At 45.8% G+C, this 26,870-nt stretch overlaps 1 non-coding gene and 1 pseudogene across 1 annotated transcript; one reads left to right on the top strand and one right to left on the bottom strand.

Moving 5' to 3' along the window:
* Nucleotides 1-3,303: 3,303 nt before the first annotated feature.
* LOC101661544 overlaps nt 3,304-26,870 on the bottom strand; it is a 103,122-nt pseudogene continuing 79,555 nt past the window's right edge.
* LOC115870390 lies at nt 21,389-21,521 on the top strand. The gene has a single exon (XR_004046669.1). It is a non-coding gene; the product is annotated as a small nucleolar RNA SNORA63 (small nucleolar RNA).

Here is a 26,870-nt window from a genome sequence, read left to right on the forward strand (position 1 = left end):
AGGCTGAGCTGATAACCACATGGTTAGCGGTTCGAAACCATCTCCTTGGGGAAAAGACCATCCTTTCTACATTACAGTCTTGGAAACCCATAGGGGTTGTCTAACTCTGTCCTATAAAATCCTAGAGGGTCATTATGGGTCGGAATGAACTCCATGGCAGTGAGTTGACACAAGTTTATGCATAACAAAAAATTAAAGAAACAGATACACTAAAACATCTTTAACATAACACAGTAATAATAACGAGGCTTTGATGCGTGTCTCTGAGTAGCACGTTTTTTATTTTATGTGTGTACATGCACCTCCAACATTTAACATAATAAGCATTATGGGGTTGATTGTTAACTACCCTGTTTCACCAAAAGTAAGACATCCCCTGAAAATATGACCTACGTACAGTTTTGCCTCTCGCTGAAATAGAAGGCATCCCCCCAAAATAAGACCTCCCCGAAAATAAGGCCCCCCCAAAGCTACCGTAACTCTGGACTCTGGACCGTAGCGGCGGGTGCCACAGCAGCAGCTCACTGTTAGCCACAGCGCAGCTGGAGCAGACAGGAAGCGCGAGGTCTCTTTTACTAAAACAATAAACAATAAATATGCACCGTATTCTTCTTCATGGAAAAATAAGACATCCCCTGAAAATAAGATCTAGCGCATCTTTGGGAGCAAAAATTAATATAAGACACTGTCTTATTCTTGGGGAAACGGTACCAAAAAGTCAAACTCACTACCATCACGTTGATACCTATTCATAATGACCCAATGGGACAGGGTAAAACCACCCCAGGGAATTTCTGAGATTGTAACTCTCTTTGTGTGGGTGTGTGTGTGATCCAAGTGAGTTTTATAAAAGATAGAAGTTCCAGGTTTTACACAGGCACCTCAGGGCACATCACGGTCACACATGGAGTCCAGAGGCGAGAGGAGATCCCTGCACGGCCTCTGGGAAGCAGCCTGAGAAGCAGGAGGGGGACTGTAACTCTTTACAGGAGTAGAAAGCCTCATCTTTCTCTCCAGAAGTGACTGGTGGTTTCAAACTGCGGACCTTGCAGTTAACAGCCCAATGAACTGGTAACTACTACACCACCAGGGGTGGTCTTTTGAACGACAGGCATAGGAAGTCGGACACTGGAATCTGGAGGCTGCCTGTGTTGCAGGTTTGGATCAAAGAAGACCACGACCATGTCCAATTAGCATCGTTGAAGTCTATTTTCCATATCAGGCTCGCCCGGGCTGCCGCGGAATGTCCAAAGGGAACCTTTCTCCAGACTGCAGCCCCCTCTTCCCGGCCGATTTTCTTTTATATCATTCAGGGAGGGTAGAAGGCAGAAAGCGGAAGAAAAGGCAAGTTGAAATACTGTATCACTCAGTGGGATTACAGAAGTAAAACAGAAGGATATTTAGGTAAAGTTTTCAGGCGCTTTGGTGTATGATCCCATTCCCAGACTTCTCTGGCTTGTCCTCCTAGGGGAGCGGGAGGGAAATGGACCTTCCTGTCCCTGAGAGACAGACAGACAGCATCTCTTGATGAGGGGAGAAGGAGTACTTTAAACAAGAATTGCTCTAAGGAGCACTTACAAACCTGCACTCCATTGTGATGTTCAAACAGATGACCTCAGGCCAGGCACAGGTCAGTCGGAGGGGGAGGGGTGGAGGAGGGGGCAAATGCCTCAGGGAAAAGTGTTCTGGGTGGGGGGTGGGGGGACAGTTCACCTTAAAGGTGGTGATGTGAGCTTGTCTATTTCACCTGCAATCTCTTTTCTATCTCATCGACGCTTAATTTCTATCGGGCAGTTTCTTTTACTTTATATGCTGCCCGGTCCTGCAAGCCCAAAGTTTCTCTGCATTCTGCTCATCTGATGTTGCTCAACAAATCCGCACGGTTTAGTCGCCAAAAGCAAACCTCTGTTAGTGGATTCTGTGTGGGTCAGAAACTTGGATAGAGCAGAGGTCTGGGAATGGCTCCGAGACGGTGGCTGGGGCCTCCACTGGAAAGGGAGAATCTGTGAGGAAAGAACAAAGATAGACATTTGTGGTGGAAAGCCAGGAAATCATCTAAGATATCTCCACGTTTGTGTCTGTCATTGGATGCTGGCTGTCAGCTGGGGGCCACAGCTCCTCTTATGCTCAGGTTTGGTCTTGGTGGTTGAGTGGCTGTGTTCGTCTGGGTTGATTAGAAAAACAAATTCAGAGACACTCATATGTGTAAGAGAGCTTTACCTCAAACAGCAGTTGTACAATGAGAAAACAACCCAGTGCGGTCATAAGTCCGATATCAGCCCGTATGTCTGATACTAGTCTATAAATTCCTCTCCAGGCTCACACAGCACATGCAATGATGCCAAATGCAGGAAGATCACAGGCTGGTGGGTGAAAAGTCTTGTGGATCCAGCGGGCAGTGGAAGCATCTCAGTGCTGACGCGGATCTTCCCGTGGCTCCTCCTGCTCCCCAAGTGTCTTAACAGCAGGAAAGTGAAGCAGAGAGAAAGTGTGTGGCCCACCTCCAGGGAGAAAGAGAGGAAGTTCCCAGAATCCTTATGAGGATTCTGAGAAGGCCACACCGATAAGGAGGCATCATCAGGCCTTGATCTGATTGACAGGCTAGACTCCGCCCCTGTACTTATTTATCAAGTTGACATGAAATTATGTAACTACCACAGCGGCTGAGAGAGAAAGAAACCATCATAAACTGTACTGCTACTGTTGGGTTTTTTTTTGTTTTTTTGTTTAACATTTTATTAGGGGCTCATACAACTGTTATCGCAATCCAGACACACATCAATTGTGTAAAGCGCATTTGTACATCATTCTCAAAACATTTTCTCTCTACTTAAACCCCTGGCATTAGGTCCTCATTTTCCCCCTTCCTCCCCGCTCCTCCCTCCCTCATGAGCCCTTGATAGTTTATAAATTGGTATTTTGTCATATCTTGCCTTGTCCGACGTCTCCCTTCACCCACTTTTCGGTTGTCTGTCCCCCAGGGAGGAGGTCACATATAGTTCCTTGTAATCGGTTCCCTCTTTCCTACCCATTCTCCCTTTGCCCTCCCTGTTTCGCCACTCACACCACTGGTCCTGTAGGGCTCATCCGCCCTGGATTCCCTGCTACTGTTGTTTTTAATTTAACTTTTTATTGTGAATTGGGTGAAGGTTTACAGTTTTCCATTCAACAATTCATACGTGTTTTGTTCCATGTTACAGATTGCAATCCCCACAATGAAACATCACACATCCCTTCCTCCTTGTGTTTCCGGTTTCCATTTTTCCTTCTTTCTTTACCTTTTTTTTCCGTTGAGAAATATGTATCAATTCATTTTATTTGGGTTTTCAATAATATCCTTGGTGATAATGCTGACTCCATGGCTTCTGACCCCAGAATGGACCCTGCTGCCACTGGTTGGAGCCCTGAGATTGATTTTTGTGGCCACAATTATTTCCTGGTCCTCTGAAGTACTGGTTATTGTTGGGCATTCCACCCCTGTTGTAGTTCCCTCTGCTTGAATAACCACCTCAGGCTTGGAAAAACAGGGCCCCGGGGGCATGGGTAGCCGATTCCACCACTTCCACCACCTCTGCCACCTCTCTGTGGCATATTACCCCTCCTATTAAACCCACCACGATTCCCAGGAGCTCCCCCTCTGAAATTTCCACCGCGCATCTCCACGTCCTCTATTAAACCACCTCCTCTATTAAACCGATTTTTGCCACTCTTATTTTTATTGCTCTTCTTTGAGCCAGTGTTTTGTTTCTTTTCTGGTGGAAGAGCCGTTTTGCTCTCTTCCTTATATTGCTCCGAAAGCTTTCGGGCTTCCTCTTTCTGAAGTTCAACATCGCTTATTTCATCAAAGCACTCAGCTAGACTTCTGGCAGCGTGAAGTTTCCTTTCATTTTGAGAACAGCATGTTCTGGGAGGCCTTTTCCTTCTACTTCGGCTTTCTCCTGTGTTCTCTGCTTACCGTCTCCATCTTTTGGGTGAACGACTACAGCTTCTCCTTGGAAGCCTGCATCAGGCACAGTTTTCTCCTCTGGGCAGCAGCAGGCTCCACCGTCTGATCCAAAATGAAATTTCTCTTCTTCCGGGCAGCAATCTCATTAAACTTTCCAAGACTGTGGGGCTCTCTGCAGCAGTGTGTTCAGTTTCCCAACATGGGTCATTTGCTTCTTCAAACCTGCCACCATCCTTTTTTCCGTCATGGCATTGGTCCCAAGGATGTTGTATTTACCAGGATTTTCTGCAGCATGTTGAGTAACCCAGGTGGTTCTTCCTGCTCGTGGCAAGCCAACCATCATCATCATCATCACTTCACAGGGCCTTTGGGTCCTCTAACTTCTCTGCAGGGCCTTTGGGTCCTCTAACTCCATCCTCTAAAGGAACATTCTGGAGAAAAGTATAATCTTCAGGTCTTGGGAGAGATGGCGTCTCCTTCTGACCAAAATGATATTCAACTGCAGAGCTGTGGCAGAGAACAGGTGGGAAGAGCAGGCGTCTGGCAAGAACTTCCTTCCGATTTTGAAGGCAACACCAAGACCTGGTCCATTCTTCCGTAGGAGAGTTCCACTTCCTGGCTTTCGAAGTTAGCAAAGCATGTCATCAAGCCATTTTCAGCAATCTTCTCTCCATAGTCTTCCCTCTCACAGTTGCAAGTTTTTATTCCTTTCTTCACCAAGGAACGTTCCACTTGTGGGAAGTGACCAGCCCATTCGAACTTCATGAATGTCAATATCTTTTGTCTATAAATGCCTAACTGGGATCTTCTCTGGAACCTTCGTCCCAAAACAAACTTTTCCCTTGAAGCACCGTAAGATGCTCTTCCAGCAGCCCAAAGAAAAGCACAACTCTCCACTTAAGGGAAGAAGCACTGAGGCGATCTCTTGATATTTTAAAATGTAGATCACAGTGATAAGTATCAAGACAAACCACAGTCATCGAAATGCTCATCTTCTAACAGGTGGCCAAGGAGATTTGGCTCGGCTACATTTTTTCTCCTCAACGTCCCCAAAGTCTCCATGACCATGGTCTGCTGAAGGTCTTCTAATGCCTCGCTTTATATCTTCTCCTTTTGTTTCTGTTTTGCCGTCTCCTATAACATACAATGCCCTTGTAAGAGAGGAAGGCGCAGAAAGAACAAACAAAAAACCTTTTCTCTCTTTTTTATTAATCATTTTATTTGGGGCTCATACAACACTTAGCACAATCCATACACACATCAATTGAGTAAAGCACATTTGTACATTCATGGTCCTCATCACTCTCAAAACATTTGCTCTCCACTGAAGCCCCTGGCATCAGCTCCTCATTTTCCCCCTCCCTCCCCGCTTCCCCTTCCCTCATGAACGCTTGATAATTTATAAATTATTATTGTGTCATATCATGCACTTTTTGAATTGCTGTTTGCTTGGTATGCCTTTCTCCAGCCTTTGATGCTCAGCCTATTTTTGTCTGTAGCCTTGACATGTGTCTCCTGTAGGCAGCAGATTGATGGATTGTGTTCTCTAAGCTACTCTGCTAGCTTCAGTCTTTTAATGCCTGAGTTCAAGCCATTGATATTCAGGGTTATTATCTCCATCTGCTGACTCTGTGATGTCATCATATCTTTTGTGTTTGGTGTTTTCCTACCTTCCTTTCTTATTAGTGTGTTGTGCATATGTGTGTGTGTGTGTGTGTGTATCATACTTCACTTCTTTCCATCCTTAAGCCAATGCTCTCGGGGTCTGTTTTCTCTTTGTTGCCCTCTGGGTGAGGTTGTTCTATGTGGCGGTCTCTTGTTTATGCTTGGTGAGTGTTGTTCTTCTGCCCATACTGGGTCGGCAAGGATCTTTTGTAGGGCTGGGTTTCTTCTAATGTAATCTTTGAGTTTTCCCTTGTCTGGGAAGACTCTTATCTCTCCATCTATCTTGACCGATAATTTGGCTGGGTAGAGTATTCTTGGGTTTGCGTTGTTTTCCCTCAATTTTTGGAATATGTTACTCCACTCTCTCCTCTTCTTCATAGTTTCTGCTGATAGGTCTGAGCATATTCTTATTTGGGACCTTTATATGTGATCGCTTGTTTTTCCCTAGCTGCTCTCATGATTTTTCCTTTTCCTCAAAGTTGGATAGTTTAACTATTATGTGCCTTGGTGACTTCTTCTTGGGACTCAGTCTAGCTGGTGTTCTTTCAGCTTCCTGAATGGTTGCCTGGTTGTCATGCTTTAACCTGGGGAAGTTTTCCTCCAAGAATTGTCTTGCGATTGTTGCAGATGACTTTTTTGTTGTGTCTTCCTCTGGTATGCCAATAATTCTAATGCTCTTCGTCTTTGTAGCATCAGGCATAGCTCTTAGGTTTTCTTCAGCTTCTCTGGTGATTTTTTTAGATTTTTGTTCACGTTTGTTAAAGTCTGCTTGACTGTCCTCCAAGTCACTGGTGCGATTCTGTGCTTCCTCCAGTCAATTCTCGAGGTCTGCATGTCTGCTACTGGGTTTTGTTAGCTCCTCCCTAAGCTCTTGTATTTCCCTTTGGTGTATGGACTTTATCTCCTCTATCATTTCATCCTTTTCCTGTATTGTTTCCCTCAGATCCTGTATGACTCCAAGCAGCATTCTGAAAATCTCTTTCTGTGGCAACTCAATGTCTGCTTCTCCTATGCATGTCATTATGTTCAGGACATCTTCTGCCATTGCCTTCTGTTTCTCCTGTCTTTTTGTTGAGGTTGTTGGGGCTGATGGCTGTTTGCGTTGTGTTGTTTTAGAGGAGCCAGGTGCCATTTTCCAGGGAGTCGAAGAGCACTGGGTCTCTCTGGGAGACGTGTAGGAATGCTTCTTCGACCTGCCTACAGCTAATTTCACTATGGAATTTACCCTACGTCTTTATCCTCCTGTAGCTTCCCTCTCATGGGAGTGCCCCAGAAGGCTGGCGGGTTGCCTGCTTTGGTGTAGAACACCAGGGCAGAATTTCCCTGGTCAGGCAGATCACTGTGGAGGTTGGGCAGAGGTTCCCCCAGCAGCTTGGAACGTTGACGAGTGTTGGCCAAGCTGCCTTAGGCCGTGTTAGGCACCAAGGTTGGTAGGAGGAAGTTCCCTCAGTTATGTGAGGCAACAGAGGAAAAATAGGAGTTCCACCAGCCACACAAACAGAATTCCCCAGTAAGAAGTTGTGTGGAGAATACCCTGGTGGAGGTTGGCAGGGCTTTCCCCAGCCTCAGACTAGCTGCACATGGTGGAGCTCACCTAATTGGGTGGGGGGCAGGTGTACATGCCCTAGGTTAAGTGGATTGGTCTGGAGGTCGGCAGTGGACTGTGAGAGAACAGGAAAGAGACAAAGAGGAGGGAAAAAAATTAAAAACTAACCCCGCTGAGACTGGGGGTGGGGGTGGGGGCTGGGGGGGGGCCATAGAGAGAAGAGAGGGAAGCAAAAGTAACAATGTAGCTGAGCCCCGACCTCTGCCCGTGGGCCACAAGGGTTTAATCCCTGCCCCTAGGCAGTGTCAAACTGTGGCTGTGTTGAGATTAAGCCCCCGCAAAGGGTCCAAATGGTCCTGGCTTCGGCAGAGACGATGGCGGGGCTAAGGTCAAGCCCTATCCGGCCTCCACTGTGGTACGCCAAAAGCCCCCAGCCCCTGTGGATCTGTGCCTACTTATCTTTATTATGCTCCTGCGATCCAACAGTGTTGAATTTCCCTCTTAGTGACTCTCCTGGCCTGATTTTTGCGCAGTCCCTCTGGTGTGCGTTATTCCGTCGCCATCTTCTCGGAAGTCCAGCTGTTTTCCTTTTTCTGTTTTTAAGCCCCAAATACACTCAATTTCCCCATCCTTTAAAAAAAATCTTTTTAAATGGACCAAATCAATCACGCATTCAAATAGCGTGGAGTGCGGTTCGATACTGTCATGAAGTTGAGAGATTGCCCATCTGCTCGGTGATTTGAGAAAGCTAAAGAAAAAAGCCAAGAGCCCACGTGCATCCCAGAGAGTTCAGGGAAGGGGGGGGCAAGACAGGGCCCATGCGGCCCGCGCGGGGGCCCCCCACCCCCACTCTTTACCTTTCCTGCCTTCTAAACTTTGTCCTGGGGCAAGTGTTGTCCTTCACTGATTTTAAACCTTTTCTTCTGAGTTAGGTGAAAGTGCACAGAGCAGATCCTCAGTTTTACTTTCAACAGTTCACACACAACATCTCCGTTTCATCCATTGCCATCCCCTCCCTGTACCACCCTATCCCACCTCCTACTGTGTTTTCTGCTAACCCTTTGCACCTTGACTGCAGGCAAATGCTGCCATTTTGATCTTAAATGGTTGATTATTCCAACATGTGGTAAGTTCAGTTCCAGACCTGAAGGGTGACTGAGGGCCCTAGCCTTGGGGGTCCCATGAGTGTCTGTCTGACCACTACGCTTATTGTCTTTTATGATTTGGGGTCGATATTCTTCTCCCACTCTGTCTATGACCCTTTAAGGTGATCTTTATCAGAGCAGTTGGTAGTGGTAGCCAGGCACCATCTAATTCTGGTCTCAACATTGTGAAGACTGAAGATTGCATGGCCCACTAGTCCATTAAATGATGGAATTGTTCCCATGTCTTTTGACTTTTCATCACTCCGAGTTTTGCTCCAATATTTTCAGCTTAGATGTCTGCTCATAGCTTTGAAGACCCTGATTGTTACTCACCAAAGTAAGAGGTAGAACATTGGTGTTCCCAGTGGCACGGGTCTGCACCCTCAGACCCAATGCTGCCCCGTTGGATTCAACTATTTGATAATTTTAAGGAGTGCACACCTCCCTAGTGTTATTGCTCCTCATATAGACTTACTTAATATTTGGCTAAAAATTGAGCCAAGGGGGTGAGCGCAGTTCCATGCCTGAAGAATGATCCATGCCATCGTCCCAGGGGTTTCACCACTGTTTATCAGAACAGTAAGGCTATTCTTTTTTATGATGTTGAGTTTTGTTCCACAGTTCTCTTCCTCTCTATCCAGGTCTATCTCCGTTTGAAACCACAAGCCACTCTTTGGGAGAAAGGTGGGCTTTCTACTCTTGTAAACAGTTATAGTCTCAGAAACCCACAGGGGCAATTCTGCCTGTAGGGTTGCCACGAGTCAGAAATGGACTGGATGACGGTGTTGAGGTTTTTAAAATCCAGGACCTTCTAATGTGATCCCTTTCAGAGCAGTTGGGAGTGGTACCGGGGCACCATCTATCCCTTCCGGTCTCAGGGTCAGGGAGGTTGAGGTTCATGCGGTCCATTAGTCTTTTGAACTGTTTCCATGCATTTGAAAAAATTTCCCTTTTCTTTGCTTCTGATGTGGAGAGACCCCGCAGTTTCCCTGTGGATGGGCAGCTCGTGAGATCTTAAGACCCAAGTCACTACTCAGACAAATTAAGAAGTACCGTGGATCATTTCTTTGTGGACTCTGATGACAATTTAACTTGATGACCTCGTTTCCCTGTGCTGTGGTCCTGAGCCCCCAATCCCCACACTCCCTCCACCCCAAACCCAGAGACTCATTCCTTCAAGGTGTTTGGCTATGGCTAAGACACTTTTATAATCTGACTCCCTGTATGGTCTCCTTTTGTTACTATTTTAGTGCTACAAAGTGAGCTCTGACTTAGCAACCCCTGCACAGCAGAATGAGCCAGCGCCATCCTCACGGTCACTGTGAAGTTAGAGCCCATTGTTGCAGCCACTGTGTCCATCCATCTGGTCAAGGTTCTGCCTCTTGTTGGCTGTCTTTCTACTCTCTTTGACTTTACTACATTAGTGGGTATATCTGCAGCGTTTGAAAACCCATATGTAGAACTGTGCTCTGTCAAACCTAGAGATGTTTGTGGTTGACTGCCGTCTTTGCTTTCTAATCCCTTTTTTTTTAAAAAAAATGTCCATAAGATCTCTCTTTAAAAATTGTTATAAATGATACTGGGAGAGTAGAGGGAGAATGGGTTGGGAAGAGGGAACCGATTACAAGGATCTATATGTGACCTCCTTCCTGGGGGACGGACAACAGAAAATTGGGTGAAGGGAGACGTTGGACAGGGCAGGATATGACAAAATAAACAATTTATAAATTATCAAGGGCTCATCAGGGAGGGGGAAAAATGAGGACCTAATGCCGGGGGCTTAAGTGGAGAGGAAATGTTTTGAGAATGACGAGGGCAATGAATGTACAAATGTGCTTTACACAATTGATGTATGTAGGGATTGTGATAAGAGTCGTATGAGCCCCTAATCAAACGATTAAAAAAAAAGAAATCAAATGAGGGGGAGGGAGGGGGATAATGAAGAGCTGATAACAAGGGCTTAAATAGAAGCTAGATGTTTATAAAATATTGATGGCAACCTATGTACAAGTATGCTTGATACAATTGATGTATGGGTTGTTATATAAGAGCTGTAAGAGCCCCCAATAAAATGATTGTTTTTTTTTAAAAAAAAACCAATGACAAATAAATAAATACTTAAAAAAGAAAAAAAAATCGTTATAAAATATTTTTAACCAAAACACTCCCCAGTGTAATGTTTTCAGGTGCACACTATTTATATGGATCACATGAACTGTGCCATGCAACCACCACTGACGATCATTCCCCAATTTCCCATCACCATCAACAGAAACTCATGGCTTGCCCAACAGCGGCTCACTTCCCTTCGGCTCCCCTCCCCAAACTTGGTAAGCACTAACACATGTTGCTTTCCGTACATTGGCCTATTCTAGATCATACCTAGACGTGGGATCAGGCAATGTCTGTCCTTTAAAAACTCACTTCACTGCACCCAGCATGGTGTTTTCCGGGTTCAACCATGGTGTTGCATCTAGCAGGACTTCAGTTCTCTTTAGGGTCCGTAGGTTGAGTTCAACCTCTAGGTTTCAAAGAATTCCAGCAGGAAGTGGCGTCTTTTCTACCTGTCCCGCAGGCCGGCAGGCCAGGCCTCAGCTGGGAGTGTGAGCTAAGGAAGAAGGTACGGAGAGTTCAGGTGGAGCAATCAGATGGTAACCTGAGGTCAGCTCCGAAGGAGAGAGGGCCAGGAAGCCACCAGGGAGGTGGCCGAAGTACTTCCCAGTTGGTCTAGCGCCTATCACACAAACCATCTCTCAGTCTCTGGGGGAAATCCTGGTCAAGTCTCCAGGGGGTGGCAGCAGATCTTGAAACTTGCTTGTAGCAGGCCTTGGCTTTCCAAATCTTGCTTGTGCCCAGGCCAATCTGTGGGGGGAAGTCAGATCCTTGCTGCCAGACTGCTGTCTCATCCCACCATGGGGGTGGGCCTGCTCCCTGCTGCTGGAGACATGGACTACTTCTTTCTGAAGCTTGGACCATTAGCTTGGTTCCTGTAGGAGGGATTTGCACCCTACTGATAAGGGTTCCTATGGAGACCCAGAGACCACCCTCTCATTACTGGGTACCCTATAGTGTAACCCTTCCCTGTGACGTATGTCTCTACCTGTAATTAGTGGGCTGGCTTGCCCCCAAAAGGTATATAGGCATGGGTCAGCAATATAGGCGGGAACTTCTCAGACTTCCACCTCGTCACTCTGACCTCCCTGACTCTTCCCCCTCTCCCTTGTTCCCTTTCCCTCCTTCCCTTCCCCCTCTCTCCACGTGGACCACCAAGCTGGGCTGAGGTGAGCAATGTTGCCATGTAACGTGTCTGACTGTATTATTGTAATATCTCTCATGCTCCCGATGACTCTAATATAATACATATATCTCTCAACCGTACAATTGTGCATTACCGAACCCTGAAGTAGTATTACTGAATCCGAGTAGTAGCAATAGTAGTATCAGCAGGTGGGGGCTGGCCCCTCACCCTCCATCCGCGCCATTTTTTAATTTAATACTACACCAATCTTTGACTAGCTCCTCAGGAAAGGTCACCAGTTAGCAGAAAAGGACACAATTTCTCGCAGAGATGACAGAGCAGGAAGGGCCTTTGGAAACCACAGCTTCCACTGCTGCTGTGGGGGCGGAAGCACTGGACAGCGTCCCTTGATGCTGGGATCATAACAAGGAAGACTCGGCTGAACTCTCTACCCCTGTCCTCCCCAGACCTCTGCTCCCCCGCACCAACCACGCACCGCCACCACTCACTGCCCAGTTGTCGCGGCGGCGGACTCACGGTGAGCCCACAGATGTCCGAGTCGAACTATACTCCATAAGGCTTTCAATGGCTATATAGTTTTAAAATGCTTGTATTGGGGGCTCTCACATCGCTTATCACCATCCATACATTCCTCCAACATGTCAAACACATTTGCACATATGCCACCGTCATAATTTTCAAAGCATGCTCTTCCCACTTGAGACCCTGATATCAGCTCCCCATTTCTTCCCCCCCACCCCCCACCCGCCCTCACAAACCCTTGATAAGTTATAGATTGTCTTTTCCATATCTTACATCAGCCTCCGTCGCCCCTCGCCCACTTTTCCTTTGTTCGTCCCCCTGGGAGGGGGTTCTAGGTTGATCCTTGTGATTGAGTCCCCCTTTCTCCCCCCACCCTCCACTAATCCTCCTGATATCTCTACTCTCCTTGTTGGCCCTGAGGGGCTTAACTATACTGGGTTCCCTGTGTTGTGGGCTCTTATCTGTAGCAGTGTGCATGTTCTGGTCTAATCCAATTTGGAAGGTAGAATTGAGGTCATGATAGTGGGGGGAAGGAAGCACCAAAGAGCTAGAGGAAAGTTGTGTGTTTTATTGGTCAGTGGCTATTTTTTTTTTACAAGTTCCATTAAGCTTTCCTTTGAAGACTCCTCTAGGTAGCTGGCTTCTCCGTTAGGCGATGAGCATGTTACCCATGTGGACCACTCCAGAACTCCATCAGCCGTGCAGGGACCTCTTCAAGGGTCCTTGTGTTTCTACTCTGCCCGGACTCTGTTTCTCTCTGCCCAAATCACGTAGACCTCGCCCAGCTCAGGCTTTCTGAAAATAGCTCCTTGAGACTTCTTTTCTATCACCTCTGGACTCTTCCCTCTGGTCTTCCTGGACTTGTCCCCTTGTGACCCGCCCAGGCTGTTTGGTTGTAGAACCGCCTGTGTGTTTGTTGCTCTTCCCCATGCTCAGTTACTCACTGCTGGTGCCGCCCAGCCTTCTGGAATGTGCCCTCCGCCACATCCTCCATGATTTTGCTTAAAGTAATAATGATCCCGCCCCCACAATGATTAAAGCGATGTTTGTTCATTTTAGAAGATACACACAGAAGAAAAGAGAAAGCCCTCATCATACCACAGTCCAAATATAGATGCCATTATCATCCTGGTGGGTTTTCATCTAGTATCCACCTCACCCAAACTCTTTCCTGTTTCGGGCATCCCTACGTTCGTATTATTTCTGCTGCTTGAAAGCCAGCTTCTCGCCTCCTCCCACTCCACCCCCCAATCTCCTCTCTTTCATAGCTGTGAGGCACGTTACTCATTCTTATCAGGACCTTCTCAGAAGCCTTTCCCCTACCCCTTGACTAGATTTCCCCAATTACATACTCATAGTAGCCGGTACTTTTCCATAGAACATTTAACACACTTAGGAATATAAAACACAAACAAGCCCCATAGTGTTTGCACTCATGTGTCTAAGGTCTATCTTACCAACTTGACTTGATGTGAAGTCTGTCCAAAGGACAACGACTGACTTTCTTGTCTGGACGCCAACCACTGTAGTGTCCCCCACGATGCCCCATAAGCAGAAGACACAGCCACGTCGCACTAAGACACCTTTCTGGGATAACCACGTGTCTGTCCTCGGTGCACTTAAGAATCATCAGTTGAGGAAATACAACAAATTGAGAATTTGTCATGGCTCCAGATACAGAATGCAGCGCACATGGAACTCAGGAACAGGAACGGGAGTAACGCGATACCAGGACGGTAGGGGGAAGGTGGGGAGAGGAGGGGAGGAAGAGGGCACCGAGCACAATGATCGACACCTAACCCACCCCACTCCAGGGGGAGGAACAACAGAATCCATGGCGGAAGGGAGACAGTGGTCAGTGTAAGGTGTGAAAGTAATAATAATTAATAATTTACCAGAGGTGGCTATGAGACAGCATTGACTCGATTGCAGTGAGTTCAGTTGGCTTTGGAGACTTGAAATTACCCCCCAGACACCCTGCTGCTCCCAGTGTCCCACTCCCCACACTTTTCCTTCATTCTGTCTGCAGGCTCTCTATCTCCTGTCTCTCACATTTTTAAAAAATTAAATCATTTTCTTGGGGGCTCGTACAACTCTGATCACAATCCATCCATCCATCTGTTGTGTCAAGCACCTTTGTACATTTGTTGCCATCATCATTCTCAAAACATTTGCTTGCTGCTTGAGCCCCTGGTATCAGCTCCTCATCTCCCCCACCCCCCGCCCCCATCTCTCATGTTTGAGGCCTTTCTCCTCCCTCCTTATTCCGTCAGCCCTCGAGTCCTATTGATTTTCCCTTGGAAAGATTTAGCCTCATTTTCACATCACCATGCTCCAAGCCACCAGCATCTTGCAGCCTGTGTACAGATGCATGCCTTTGACCTTGTCCCTCTCTGCTTCTAGTCTTGTCCTGCTCCGACCCCTTCTCCACGTTGCAACCAGTGTGAGCTTTCACAGATGGAAGTCAAAGCACGTCTACCCAGTACTTAAAATCCCAGTGCTTCCCACGGGCTTTTAGGGACAAATTTAAATACTCAACCTGGCCTACCAGGTCTTTCTGGATCTTTCGCTCAGCCTCTGAGCTTTAATATCTTGGATTTCTTTTAGTTCCATGAACCTGCCTAGCTTTCTTGAAACTCTGTTCCCTCCAAATCTCTTCACTTCTTCTTCTGCCTGACTCACTTCTATTTCGTTTTGGCAAGGAAAATGATCTACGTGACCTTGGAACATGCAGACCTGGTTTTGCCCCCTTGGGGACTTGACTACACAGAGCCATTGCACGCCTGTCTGAGACTTATTTGAGAACGCTGTCTTTTAGAAAACAGATACCTTAGGGTCACCGATCACAAAGAAGCATTTACCACCCTCTTTGGGGCCTAGAAAGAGCTCTATGGGGATGAGCTGCTAGCTACAAGGTCAGCAGTTCAAAACCACACGTCACTTCTGGGAGAAAGTTGAGGTTTTCTGTTCCCATACAGATGCCCAGCTTCGGAAGCCCACAGCAGCAGTTCTACTCCGTTCCATATGGGTCAGAATGGACTCTCTGGCAGGAAGTTCGATTTTGGTTTGGGTGTTAGTTGGGACCTAGAGACCCAAATTCAGATTCCTGCTTAATTGGACCTAGATCTGTTGTTAGGTGCTGTGGAGTGGGTGCCGCCCCATAGCCACCTTATGTACAACAGATTAAACACTGCCCGGTCCAGAACCATCCTCACAATTGTTCCCGTGCTGCAGCCCATTGTTGCAGCCACAGGGGGTGTCAGTTCATCTCCATGAGGGCCTTGCCCTTTTCACGGCCCCTCTGCTGACCGAACAGGATGTCCTTCTCCAAGGACTGGTCTCTCCTCACAGCATGTCCAGAGCATAGAAGACGAAGTCTCCCCATCCTTGCTTCCAAGGAGCACTCTGGCCATACTTCTTCCAACCCGATCCAGTTTGTTCTTTAGCAGTCCTCTCCGTTTCTGCTCGGGGAGACTCATTGAACTCATTTCTTGGTGGACGTGATGATGCTGTTGCCTGTCAAGCAGCCTTCCCCCCTCTCCCGGCTTTTCTTCCCAGCTCTAATAGTCTTCATACTGTGACTTGTCGCTTTCAAATGCCACTGCCAAGGTTGTGGATTGTAGGGAGGAAGAGACCCAGAGGTGAAATACAAGTGATACAAACACATTTATTAAGTCTTAACTATGACAACGATAAGACATAAGCAAAAACAATTTCTTGGATGAGGAGGCCATCAGCCTAAGGACATCATGGTGTGCAAGGGTTCCAAGAGAGGAGCCCACTTACATAGGACACAAGAGACGAGGGCACCAGAGAAATTGTTACGAAAGTGAGATTGGTAGCAGATCAGCACATCACAGTTTTGGGTTGGATTACAGAAGCAGGAAAGGGGCCCCGATTGGGACACATGCATTACTCTAAGCAGGGGGTCCTCAAACTTTTTAAACAGGGGGCCAATTCATTGTCCCTCAGACCTGTTGGAGGGCTGCACTATAGTTTAAAAAAAAAGCTATGAAAAAATTCCTGTGCATGTGGCCCGTGGGTGGTAGTTTGAGGATGTCTGCCTCTAGAGAGACAAGGCTACAAGATTAGTTGGGGGTCCTCCCACCAAGGACCTTAGGGTGTGACTCACTGTCATGCAGACCTTGATGTTGTTAAGGGCTGTCCCGTTAGTTTTAATGCAAAGCTATCCTATAGACAACACAGCACAACACAACACTGGCCAGTCCTTCACTGTCTTCACAACTATTGTCGTATTTGAGTCCGTTGCTGGAGCCACTGTGTCAATACAGTGCTCTGCTGGTATTCACGAGGTTTTCAGTATCTGACAATGTTTTGCTACTATTCAAAAGGTTAAAAAAAAAATTAAAAGCAATTTGATTGGCACGCCATCCACATATCATACAATCCAATAACTCAATCTTATCAAGAAAAGTTGTACCGTCATCACTACAATCAATTTTAGAACATTTTCTTCTTCCTTGTACTCATTGTTATTCATGGAATTATTTTTTCAATTGTGGCATCAATAGGCATAAGAAAACATCCTCCCATTCAACAACTTCCACATGTATAGTCAATGCCGTTCCGTTATACTCTTGGTGTCGGATAACCATTATTGAAATCCCTCCAAATTGTTCCGTCACCATTAACATACACTCAATGCCCCCAAAGCAAACACTCTTTCTCTGGCAGACAAACATTGACTCGGTACCTCAGTGCCTACTTGCTTCCTGTATTAAGACATCTATATTATTCCAGCAGGTCTGTGATTGACATTGTCAGTGAATATTGAAAGTTTTGCCTGACAACCAATTCCTGTTGTTTGTGTAAATAGCGCTCAGTCATGGAAGGATTTATTCTGTACAGGTGAATCATTGTGATGTGTAGTTAGCCTACCCTGGCTCAATATCCTTCTCTCAACAATGTCTTAAACATTAGTATCAGGGCCTAATCAATGACACTATTAATGGAAGATCCTTGTACTCCAGGAAGACAGTAGTTAACAAGGAGGTCTCTAAGAGGAGCCTAAGGCAGATAAAAACATCTGGGAAATGGACTTTGGGCTCACACTAAATCCTAGCTCCTATTTAAGAAAAATTAGTTCTTATAACATGGCCCTGCTCAATACATGCCCTCATGAAGGCAGCATAGATGATATGGGAACGGTAGCAAAGTGTAGTGAAGAAACTGGCTGGTGTCTGGCTACCAGATGGAATAACGTATAGGGTCTGACAAGCTAGTTTCCAGACAAGCAGCCATCTAAGTGAGATGTCAACTAAGCCCTCGTGGAAGATATATACCAACATCCGTGACCCAAGGATTGTAAATGGCATAATCCAAAGCTTACGGAGGGAATCGTATCAGGGCCCAAACTGGGAGATTCTGGTTTGCAGAAGGCTGTGCAGGACAGTGGGAGCCCAAGATACATTTGTGAGATCTACCCAGGAAATAAGCCTCCAGTGATTTGCCTCTGTTCTTATTGAGGGATGGGAATAAAGTGATTACTAAACAGAGCATATTGGGGAGACGACTATAAGAGATCAAAATGATAAACCTGACTTGAACAGTTAAAACCTTGTTACTTGATCCCCCCTCTCTGATACACTTTGGGCCTGATCTGGTTTTTAATGTTTTTTTTTTGTGTGTGTTTTATATAGTGGTTTATCTCTGATGAAGTTTGTCACTGGGGATAGCCATCTTGAATAGTTATATCTATTGATGCTTTTTGGCTTATGAAACCCAGGAATGATGAGCCGATAGAGACAAGTAGCCAAAGGGTCCCTGGAGGGAAGAGGTACGAAGGGGGCGAGGGGAGTCAAGGGGAGAGCATATCAAGGAGTTCAAGAAGGAAGAAAATGTTTTGAAACGGATTGAGGTAGCAATTGCCTAAGACCGCGTGATGTGATCGAACTGTATCTGTAAGAGCTTCCAATGAAATGGTTTTGCATTAACAAAACAAAGCCAAAAACTCTTCTTCCTTCCCCCATGGTAACCCGAGGTCCAGTTTGTTTCCTTGTTCTCTTTTGAGTTGTTTTCTTGATATCACGGTCACATGTCATACCCATCCAGAGTGAAATCACTTTAAAAAAGAGGTGTGGACACATAACCGCCGTCCATTCGAATGCTCCCTCCCCACTCCTCCTTCATGAGGTCTTCAGTGAGGTATGCCTCAGAAACGGGCAGCCTGTTTCTTCTTTGCAGGATGTTCTCAGTCTAGAATCTCTGCACAAACCTGTTTACCTGGGGCGACCCTGCTGGCATTTGGAATACTGGTGCCGTAGCTTCCAGCATCACAGCAACATGCAAGCCACCACACTATGACAAACTGGCAGGAGTGCTAGTACCCCAAATTCCATCCAGGGCACACCCAGGAAAGTCCCCGGGGGCTAGACTGCTCCTCCCAGGGCTGGCTAGGGAGTGGGAGTGATCCACTTGCTAACTCACTCTGCCTGGGGGCAAAGCTGTTCACTTTCTGGGTTAGGTTAAGGACCTGAAAGAATTCAGTGGAGGCTGAATCCAAGTGGAGACTCCAAAGCTGAATTTAGAGCTTCCACTGTAAATATGGTACACACCCTTCTGCAAACGGAATGTGCAGAGAGCCGGGACCCTGAACGTAGACTTCTAATTTCCTAAACTGTGAGAAAATAAATTTCTGTGTAAGAAAGCCACCTACTTTTGATATTTCATTTGCAGCAGCACAAGGACACTACCCGTCTCTCAGGGAGATTTTCCTGATACTGATGGAGGGGTGGAAGAGGTAGCCTACGGTTAATCAAAATACTAGCAATGTAATCGAATTTAAGATTTATTTGGTGGAAGTCCAAAATGTAACAGCTCCTTCCCTGGCAGTAGAAATTTATCTTAATCTTAATCAGTATGGATAGTCTCCTAACACAAGCTAGATCACTAAGATAAGTAACCAGGCACAAATCATAACCCATTTAGATAAGCAACCGAAGTACGTTGTTCAGGGGATGGTAATCTGGTAACCCATGGAGAAATGTAGGTATAGATAATGGTTTCCTGTGTACATTACAAACATTGTTATTTATTTTAATTAATTTTTTTTACAAAACTTTAAAAATTCTTATTTGTTTATTTTTTAAATGTAGCCCAATAAAACTTGGTTTTGCCACATAGTTTGGCGCCCATGACTAGCTTGATTTTCACTGGATTTTGAAGGACTGTGTAGGTAGCAAACCCCACTGTTTCCTGCTTGCAGAATAAACTTGAGTTTCTCTCATCAACCTGATGTCTCCTTGGCTGAAGCAGTGACAGGCTACCATGGACCCTGTGTCCTTTGCATCCCCGGGGCTTGCTGTACGCCCTCTTAAGCGACCACGTCCTTTCTCTGTCTTTCATGTCTGTCCTCCTGACCACCAACGGCAGGAGCCCTCTGTCTCGTGAGGTGAAGCATTCCCAGGACCAGTACAGGGCCTGGTACCCTAATAAGCTACTAGCAAATATAGAAGATTCTCCTGAGAAATCTATTGATCTGAGTGGTCCTCCCGCAGTTTCTCAGACACTGTGTGTGTTGTTGCCTTGAAATGGATATGCGCCTCGCCTTAACGTCATTGCACTATGCCTACCATGGGCCTTTGCGCCCAAGAACAATCTCGCAATTTGAAGAATAATTTAAAAATAATTTTATTTCATTAATTCATCTCCTCTTGGTCACTTTTCCAATAGGCATGATCCTTTTTTAAAAAAAATCATTTTATTGGGGGCTCTTACAACTCTGGTTACAATCCATACGTTAATTATATCTGACATATTCATACATAGGCATAGTCTTTAAAGTAGCAATCAAATTGGAAAGAAGGTGTTATAGCTGGACAGCTGATTATGAACTTAATGTGACAAGAGTAGATAACGTATTAAAAAGAGTCCCCTCCCCAATTTTTTTTTAAATTAAAAAAAAGAGTTCCATGTGGTGCTTCCTGGAGTGGCAAGAACATTATGCGTGGAGGAGGTGTGGCAAGTCCTTTGGGAAAATGGGTACGGAAACCCCTTCCCAGACAGAGCCTGATGGGTCCCTTGGCTTGCATCCTTTCTGGGGTTTTGCTTTGGTGGGAAAAGAAGGGCAAGAGTTCACCGTCTCCTTCACGAAGCCGGTCAGCATCTGTAGATATGTAGGTGTTTATTCAACACCTACTCGACGTGGAATTTAAGGAGTAAGACCGAGAAACGGAGGCAAGACAGGAGTCTGACCAAGCCTCGTTTATTGAGCAGAAGGCAGAGGCTTAAATACCCAATGGTGGGTGGGTAACATTACATCATATGCTAATAAAGTGTAATGAATACCCAATGGTGGGTGGGTAACATTACATCATATGCTAATAAAGTGTAACAGGTAGTATCCAATAATCACGCAGCTACCAAATATGGAAGAAATGGCAGGCATCAGTCCTCAAACAGGTCCGCATGCAAATGAGGTGCACTTGGATGCCTGGTGGAGGTGTCCAATGAGCATGGCGGCTGCCTGCCACCGAGCACCAATCATCACAAAGGCCAAACTCAGGCAGGACAACAGGCCAGGGAACATCCGGGAACGGGAAGCTTAAAGACAGCAGATGGCGCAGGCCATGGGCTGAGGGACATGCAGACTCCCACATTCCCTCCTTCAAGAAAGCGTTTTCCCATCTACCTGATGGTTCTGCCCACGAGAAAATTACCAGTAAGGCAAGTGGAAAGCCAGACATGGAGCTAATAAGAAGACTCAAAGAAACCTCCGGAGTCACAAAGTTGGGAGAACACTCAAGTTCGGTTTAAAATGCAAACCACACAAACTCACCGTCACAGAATCAGTTTTAAAGCTTCATTGAATCCCATGGTGGCCTAGTGAGCTCCTCGTTGGGCTGCTAACCACAAGATCAGCAGTTCGAAGCTAGCAGCAGCCGGGGGAGAGAGCAGAAGCTGTCTACTGCTATCGAGTTACATACAGTTCAGGAAACCCACAGGGGCAGTTCTACTCTGTCCTGTAGGGTTGTGATGAGCCGAAACGGATTGGTTGGCAGTGAGCTTGGGGTGTTTGGGAGGACAAATAAACAACAAAAAAATAAATACAAACTAGGAAAGCCAAATACAAACAAAATAACCATAGAGGAAATGAACAAAAAATAATAATAAAGAAATAGACAAATGGATTTTCTCCTTCCTCACAGATAGTCGGGTCTTTGTGTCCTTGACATCCTGGGCTTCCTGACAGCCTGAGGTGTGTGTGTGTGTGTGTAAAGGCAAAGGATTCCTGAGTGGTGCACATGGTGAATGTATTCAGCAGCTAATCAAAAGGTTGAATTCTCCAGCAGGATTTAGACTACAATATAGCTGTTAAGTGCTATTTTGTCGTTCCCCCTGCTCAAAGTAAAGTTGTTTCTTATCTATCCCTGTCTGCTAGCTTCTTGTAGCAGCCCAGGGATGCTTGGTCTCATACATATTAAAAAAAAAAAGGAAAAATAAAAAAAAGAGAAAAAAAAGGTTGAATTCTGAGTCCACAGAGGCACCTTGGAAGCAAGGTCTGGCAATGTACCTATGACAAATCAGCCCCTGAAAACGGTGGCGCACAGTCCTGCCGTGACACACACGGGCTCACCCTGAGTCGGTCATTTGGACAGCAATTGGTTTGGCTTATGTTTTCATTTTTGATTTTGAGAAGGAAAAATAAGAAACAGATCGACTGGACCTCTTCCACCAAAACAAAATACAATGATCCCAAACATCAAAAAGCAAATCCACAAACCCACTCCTGAGCGGGCATCAGTTTAACAGAGTGCTGGCCGTCTGGCCTGAGAGGGGAGGGTGTGGAAGCAGTGTCCGACCCCTGGGTTGGCAGGTGGCCTTCTGGGGACTCAGACGAGAGAGCCGATGCAGCTTCCTAAGGACACGGCGAGGCCTGGCCTGTTCTGAAGCAGGTGAGCTGGGCTGCCTATTCATGAAGGTTGGACTCGAACCTATGAACCAGGCACTTCCAGAAACTCAGCAAAGGTCTCTGACCCCTAGGCAAGGCCAGCTCAAGAAGGTAGAGAAGAACTCGGACTATTATGATGCCCGTTCCCAATGCAATTAAAACCCAACAAAAACCCAACTATATGAATCCGTCACTGCTAGAAACTCACTACCATCCATTCAAATCTGATTCACAGGACAGAGTAGAGCGGCTGTTACAGGTTTCCGAGACTGTAAACCATGCATACTGTAACTCTTTACAGAAGTAGGGTCTTGCCTTTCTCTCAAGGAGCAGCTGGTGGATTTGAACTGCTGACCTTGAAGTTAGCAGGCCGGTATGTTACCACTACAGCACCAGAGCTCCCTAGATAGAACTCACAGTTGTGCTAAAGAGCTACGCTTCCTTATCTCCTCTTCCTCCTCTTCTGAAATAAATTCTCTCCAAAGGTACCTCTTCCCCTCCTGGCTTCACTGATGTCACATAAGGGTGATGAGGGATGTCGAGACTTTGTCTCACGTGCTTTGGTCATGTTGGCAGGAGAGACTCGTCCCTGAGAAAGACACCTGGCTTGGTAAATTAGAGGGGCAGCGGAAAACAGGAAGGTCCTTAATGAGGTCAACTGACCCAGTGCTTTACCAGTAGCCTCAGGCATAGGGTGGTACAGGCCTGGGTAGTGTTTTGTTCTGTTGTACATTGGATCGGAACAATAACAACAACAACAACAATAACAACAGCCCAAAGCAGCTAAAGGGCCTGGCATTGAATGGTCCTCACAGGCCTGGTCAAAGGGGGTGGTGGAGGAGGGGGGGCAATGCTAGCCACCCATGTCAACGGATTCTCCTATTTCCTCAGGATGGCCCAGCCCTGGGCACCCTTCTATGACCTAACGGAGGGAGCCGGACAACTGGGAAGGTCAGGGCTAGTTCCAGGTTTGATTTCATGTGAGTCTGTAAAGACTGGATGATATGATTGTACCTTGGACCCCGAGCGCGGTGGAGCAAATCTGACCTGTTACATGCACATGGGCATATTGACTTGCATATACATGCATGTTTCCAGAAAGAGAAAGAACTAATCATCATTGTGACTCCTGGGAAGTAGAACTTGGTCTCCTTTTATTTTTTTTTTAACTGTTTGGGCTTTGTTTTTTTAAACATTGAACAGATGTGATTTTTATAATAAAACTGTACTCCAAACATTCACAAGACAATGAGGATAAGCTAAATAGATTGCTCATGCCTTCAGGCTGCAGGACAGCTGAGGAATCTGACTTCTGACCTTGGCCTGGAGTGTGAGTGTGCGGTCAGTGACACCGTCCAGCTGTGGCATGTATTGGGCTAGCTGGAGCAGAGGCTAAATATAGAACCACTGTAAAGTATGCCAAGATGATTCAGAGAGCTAGAATATTCCATTACTCCCATCAAAGAGCAGCTGCCTAGAACCTATGTCCCAGACACGGGGAAGGTGGGCGTGAACAAAACCGATGAGCTCCTTGATCTCCCAGATTGCGAAGGAAGGGGTTTGTGGATCACCCTGACCAGCAGAAGGCCCAGGAAGAAGATATGAAGTGCAGAGGCCCCAGGAGCCTTCCCAGGCCAGGAACAGGGTTAGGGTGGGAAAGGTATTTGGCATCTCCCCCCTGCCTCCCAGGGCATTCAGTACCTAAGTTCCTCTTTTCAGGATCTTCTTTGCTATTTAAGGGCTGGAAAGTTTCACTTCCACTTTTTAAAAATTCAAAAAATTACAAATAAGTCCACACAGAAGAAGCATGCCAGCCTGTGTGATGCAAGGATTGTGAATAATAGACTCTTAATCCAGAGGAGCGAATGGTACCAGAGCTAAATTGGAAACACCTGGTTTGCAGATGGCTGTGGATGCCTGAGGGAACCCCGAATCCATTCACAGGGCCCACACATGGATTAAGTCTCTGGTGAGTTCCCCTCTGTCTGTAGTGGAGGGATCTGAATAGACAGAGAGCATTGTAAAGTTGATTATAGCAGATGCAGTTAGGTTAAAATATAACACCCTATCATTTGATCTCCTTTTTGCCACATTTTAAAGTTATTTCAGCTTTTAATATTTTTTTATTTTTCTTTTATTGGGGTTTTTCTTTGTTTTGTCTCGTTTTGTTTTCCTTTGTTTGATTTTGTGTGATTGTGTTTTATATGATGTACTGTATATAAAATCCAGGATAGGTGTATCTACAGAGACAGTAGCAGATAGGAGCATGGCAGGGGAGGATGGGGAGCTTACACGTATGAGAAGAAAATGTCCTGAAATTGACTGTGGTGATGACTGCACAGTCTTCTTAATGAGATTGAGTGATTAAATTATTGAACGATATGTGAAGTATATACCAATAAAAATCTTTTAAAAATTAACATGCAAATAACACTCAGGAGAAAGAAGAACCCTTTCTGCTCCCGTTAAGAGTTACATTCTCCTGAGAGGAATTCCTGAAACCCAGATGAAGGCTGAGCTTGATAGTGGGACAAGAGGAAAGTCAAAGGAGAGAGAGGAAGAGCTAGGAGGCAAAGGGCATTTATAGAGGTCTAAATACAGACATGTACATATGTAAATATATATATGAGGACAAGAAAATAGATATATGTGCACATATTTATAGGTTTAGTATTAAAGCAGCAGGCAGACATTGGGCCTCCACTAAAGTACTCCCTCAATGCAAGAATACTTTGTTCTATTAAACTGGCATTCCATGATGCTCACCTTCCCGACACGATCGCTGAAGACAAAGCGAGTGCATAAACAAATGTGGTGAAGAAAGCTGATGGAGCCTGGCTATCAAAAGATATAGCATCTGGGGTCTTAAAGGCTTGAAGGTAAACAAGCGGCCATCTAGCTGAGAAGCAACCAAGCCCACATGGAAGAAGCACACCAGCCTGTGTGACCATGAGGTGTTGATGGGATCAGGTATCAGGCATCAAAGACCCAGAACAAAAAGTCATATCATTGTGAATGAGGGGGAGTGCAGATTGGGGACCCAAAGCCCATCAGTAGGCAACTGGACATCCCCTTATACAAGGGTCTAGGGGAGGAGATGAGCCAGTCAGGATGCAGTATAGCACTGATGAAACATACAACTTTCCTCTAGTTATTTGATGCTTACTCCCCACCACTATCATGATCCCAATTCTACCTTACAAATCCAGATAGACCAGAGTATGTACACTGGTACAGATAAGAGCTGGAAACACAGAGAATCCAGGACAGATAAACCCCTCAGGACCAATAATGAGAGTAGCTATACCAGGAGGGTAAGGGTAAGGGTAAGGTGGGGGAGAAAGGGAGAAGTGATCACAATGATCTACATATAACCCCTCACTGGGGGTGGACAACAGAAAAGTGAAGGGAGACATCAGACAGTGTAAGACATGACAAAATAATAATAATTCATAAATTATTAAGGGTTCATGAGGGAGGGCGGGGAAAAATGAGAAGCTGATACCAAGGGCTCAAGTAGAAAGAAAATATTTTGAGAATGATGATGTCAACAATTGTACTCATGCGCTTGACACAATGGATTTATGTTTGGAGTGTGATAAGAGTTGTATGAGCCCTCAATAAAATAATTTGAGGAAAAAAAAGAAGAAAAAGAGTTACAGTCTCGGAAACCCACAGAGGCTGTCCTCGCCTGTCCTCTAGGCCACTATGAGTTGGCATCGACCTGGTGGCAGTGAGTTTGGTTTAGATTTGGGATAACTCCGCTAGACATGCCTCGGAAGACAGGTCTGGTGATCGGCTTCCAAAAAGGTCGCGGCCTTGGAGACTCTGTATGGCAGTTGCATGGATGTTGATGTAGGTAAAAGTTCATGCAATCACCACCACAATTAAGATGCAGAGCCCTGCTTCTGTCTTCCCCAACTCCCTTCTGCTCTCCCTTTGAAGTGCCACCCTCCCCTGACCCCACGGGAAAGCCCTGGCAGCCATGGATCAGTCCTTGGCCTTGTTGTTTGGTCCTCTCAGAAAGGACGTATCCATAGAAACCTTTCCAACTCAGCATCATGCCCCTGATAGTCACCTGTGTTGTTACATGTGTTCCTAGCTTCCTTTTAGTGCTGAGCCTGGTATGAATGGGAGAAAGGAGAGGCTTTCTGCTCCTGTAAAGCGTGACACTCTCAGAAACCCGCAGTAGTAGCTCTACTTAGCCTAATGAAGTCTCAACTCATCTCAGTGAGTTTACGGTATGAATAGTTCACAATTGCCCTTTTATGCATTTCAACGCAGTTTGTGGTTATTACAAATACAGCTGCCACGAAGATTTAATGTATGAATTTTTGGTGTGAACATGTTTTTACTTCTCTAGGATAAATAACTAGGGGCTTGATGAATCACATGGAAAGTTTTCACTTAATTTGGCAAGAGTGAAAGAAAAAAAAATGTGTGTTCCCCATTCTAATAGATTTGTAGGAGCCCTGGGGGTACTATCTGAGAAGCTGCTAACCAGAAGGTCTGTGGTTCAATCCTGGTAGCCCCTGGAAGGCGAGTGACAAGACAGTCTTCTGCAGCAAAGACTGACAGCCGTGGGAGCTGTGCATGGGGTCTATGAGTTGCAGTAGATTCAATGGCAGGTTGTTTAAAAAAAAATGTTGTGGCATCTCATCGTGGCTTTAATGTGCCCTTTCTTAGTGGTTTATAATGTAGAATACTTTTTTATGCGCCCATTTGCTTTCTGTATATTCTCTTTGGTGAATTATTTCTCCTTTTTAAAAACAAAACAAAAGTGGGTGCATAAGCAACTGTGGTGAAGAAAGCTGATGGTGCCCGGCTATCAAAAGATATAGCATCTGGGGTCTTAAAGGCTTGAAGGTAAACAAGTG

The sequence above is a fragment of the Echinops telfairi genome, unplaced genomic scaffold (assembly GCF_000313985.2).
Source record: "Echinops telfairi isolate 266 unplaced genomic scaffold, ASM31398v2 ScPeMD7_655;HRSCAF=1070, whole genome shotgun sequence".
Classification (NCBI taxonomy): domain Eukaryota; kingdom Metazoa; phylum Chordata; class Mammalia; order Afrosoricida; family Tenrecidae; genus Echinops; species Echinops telfairi.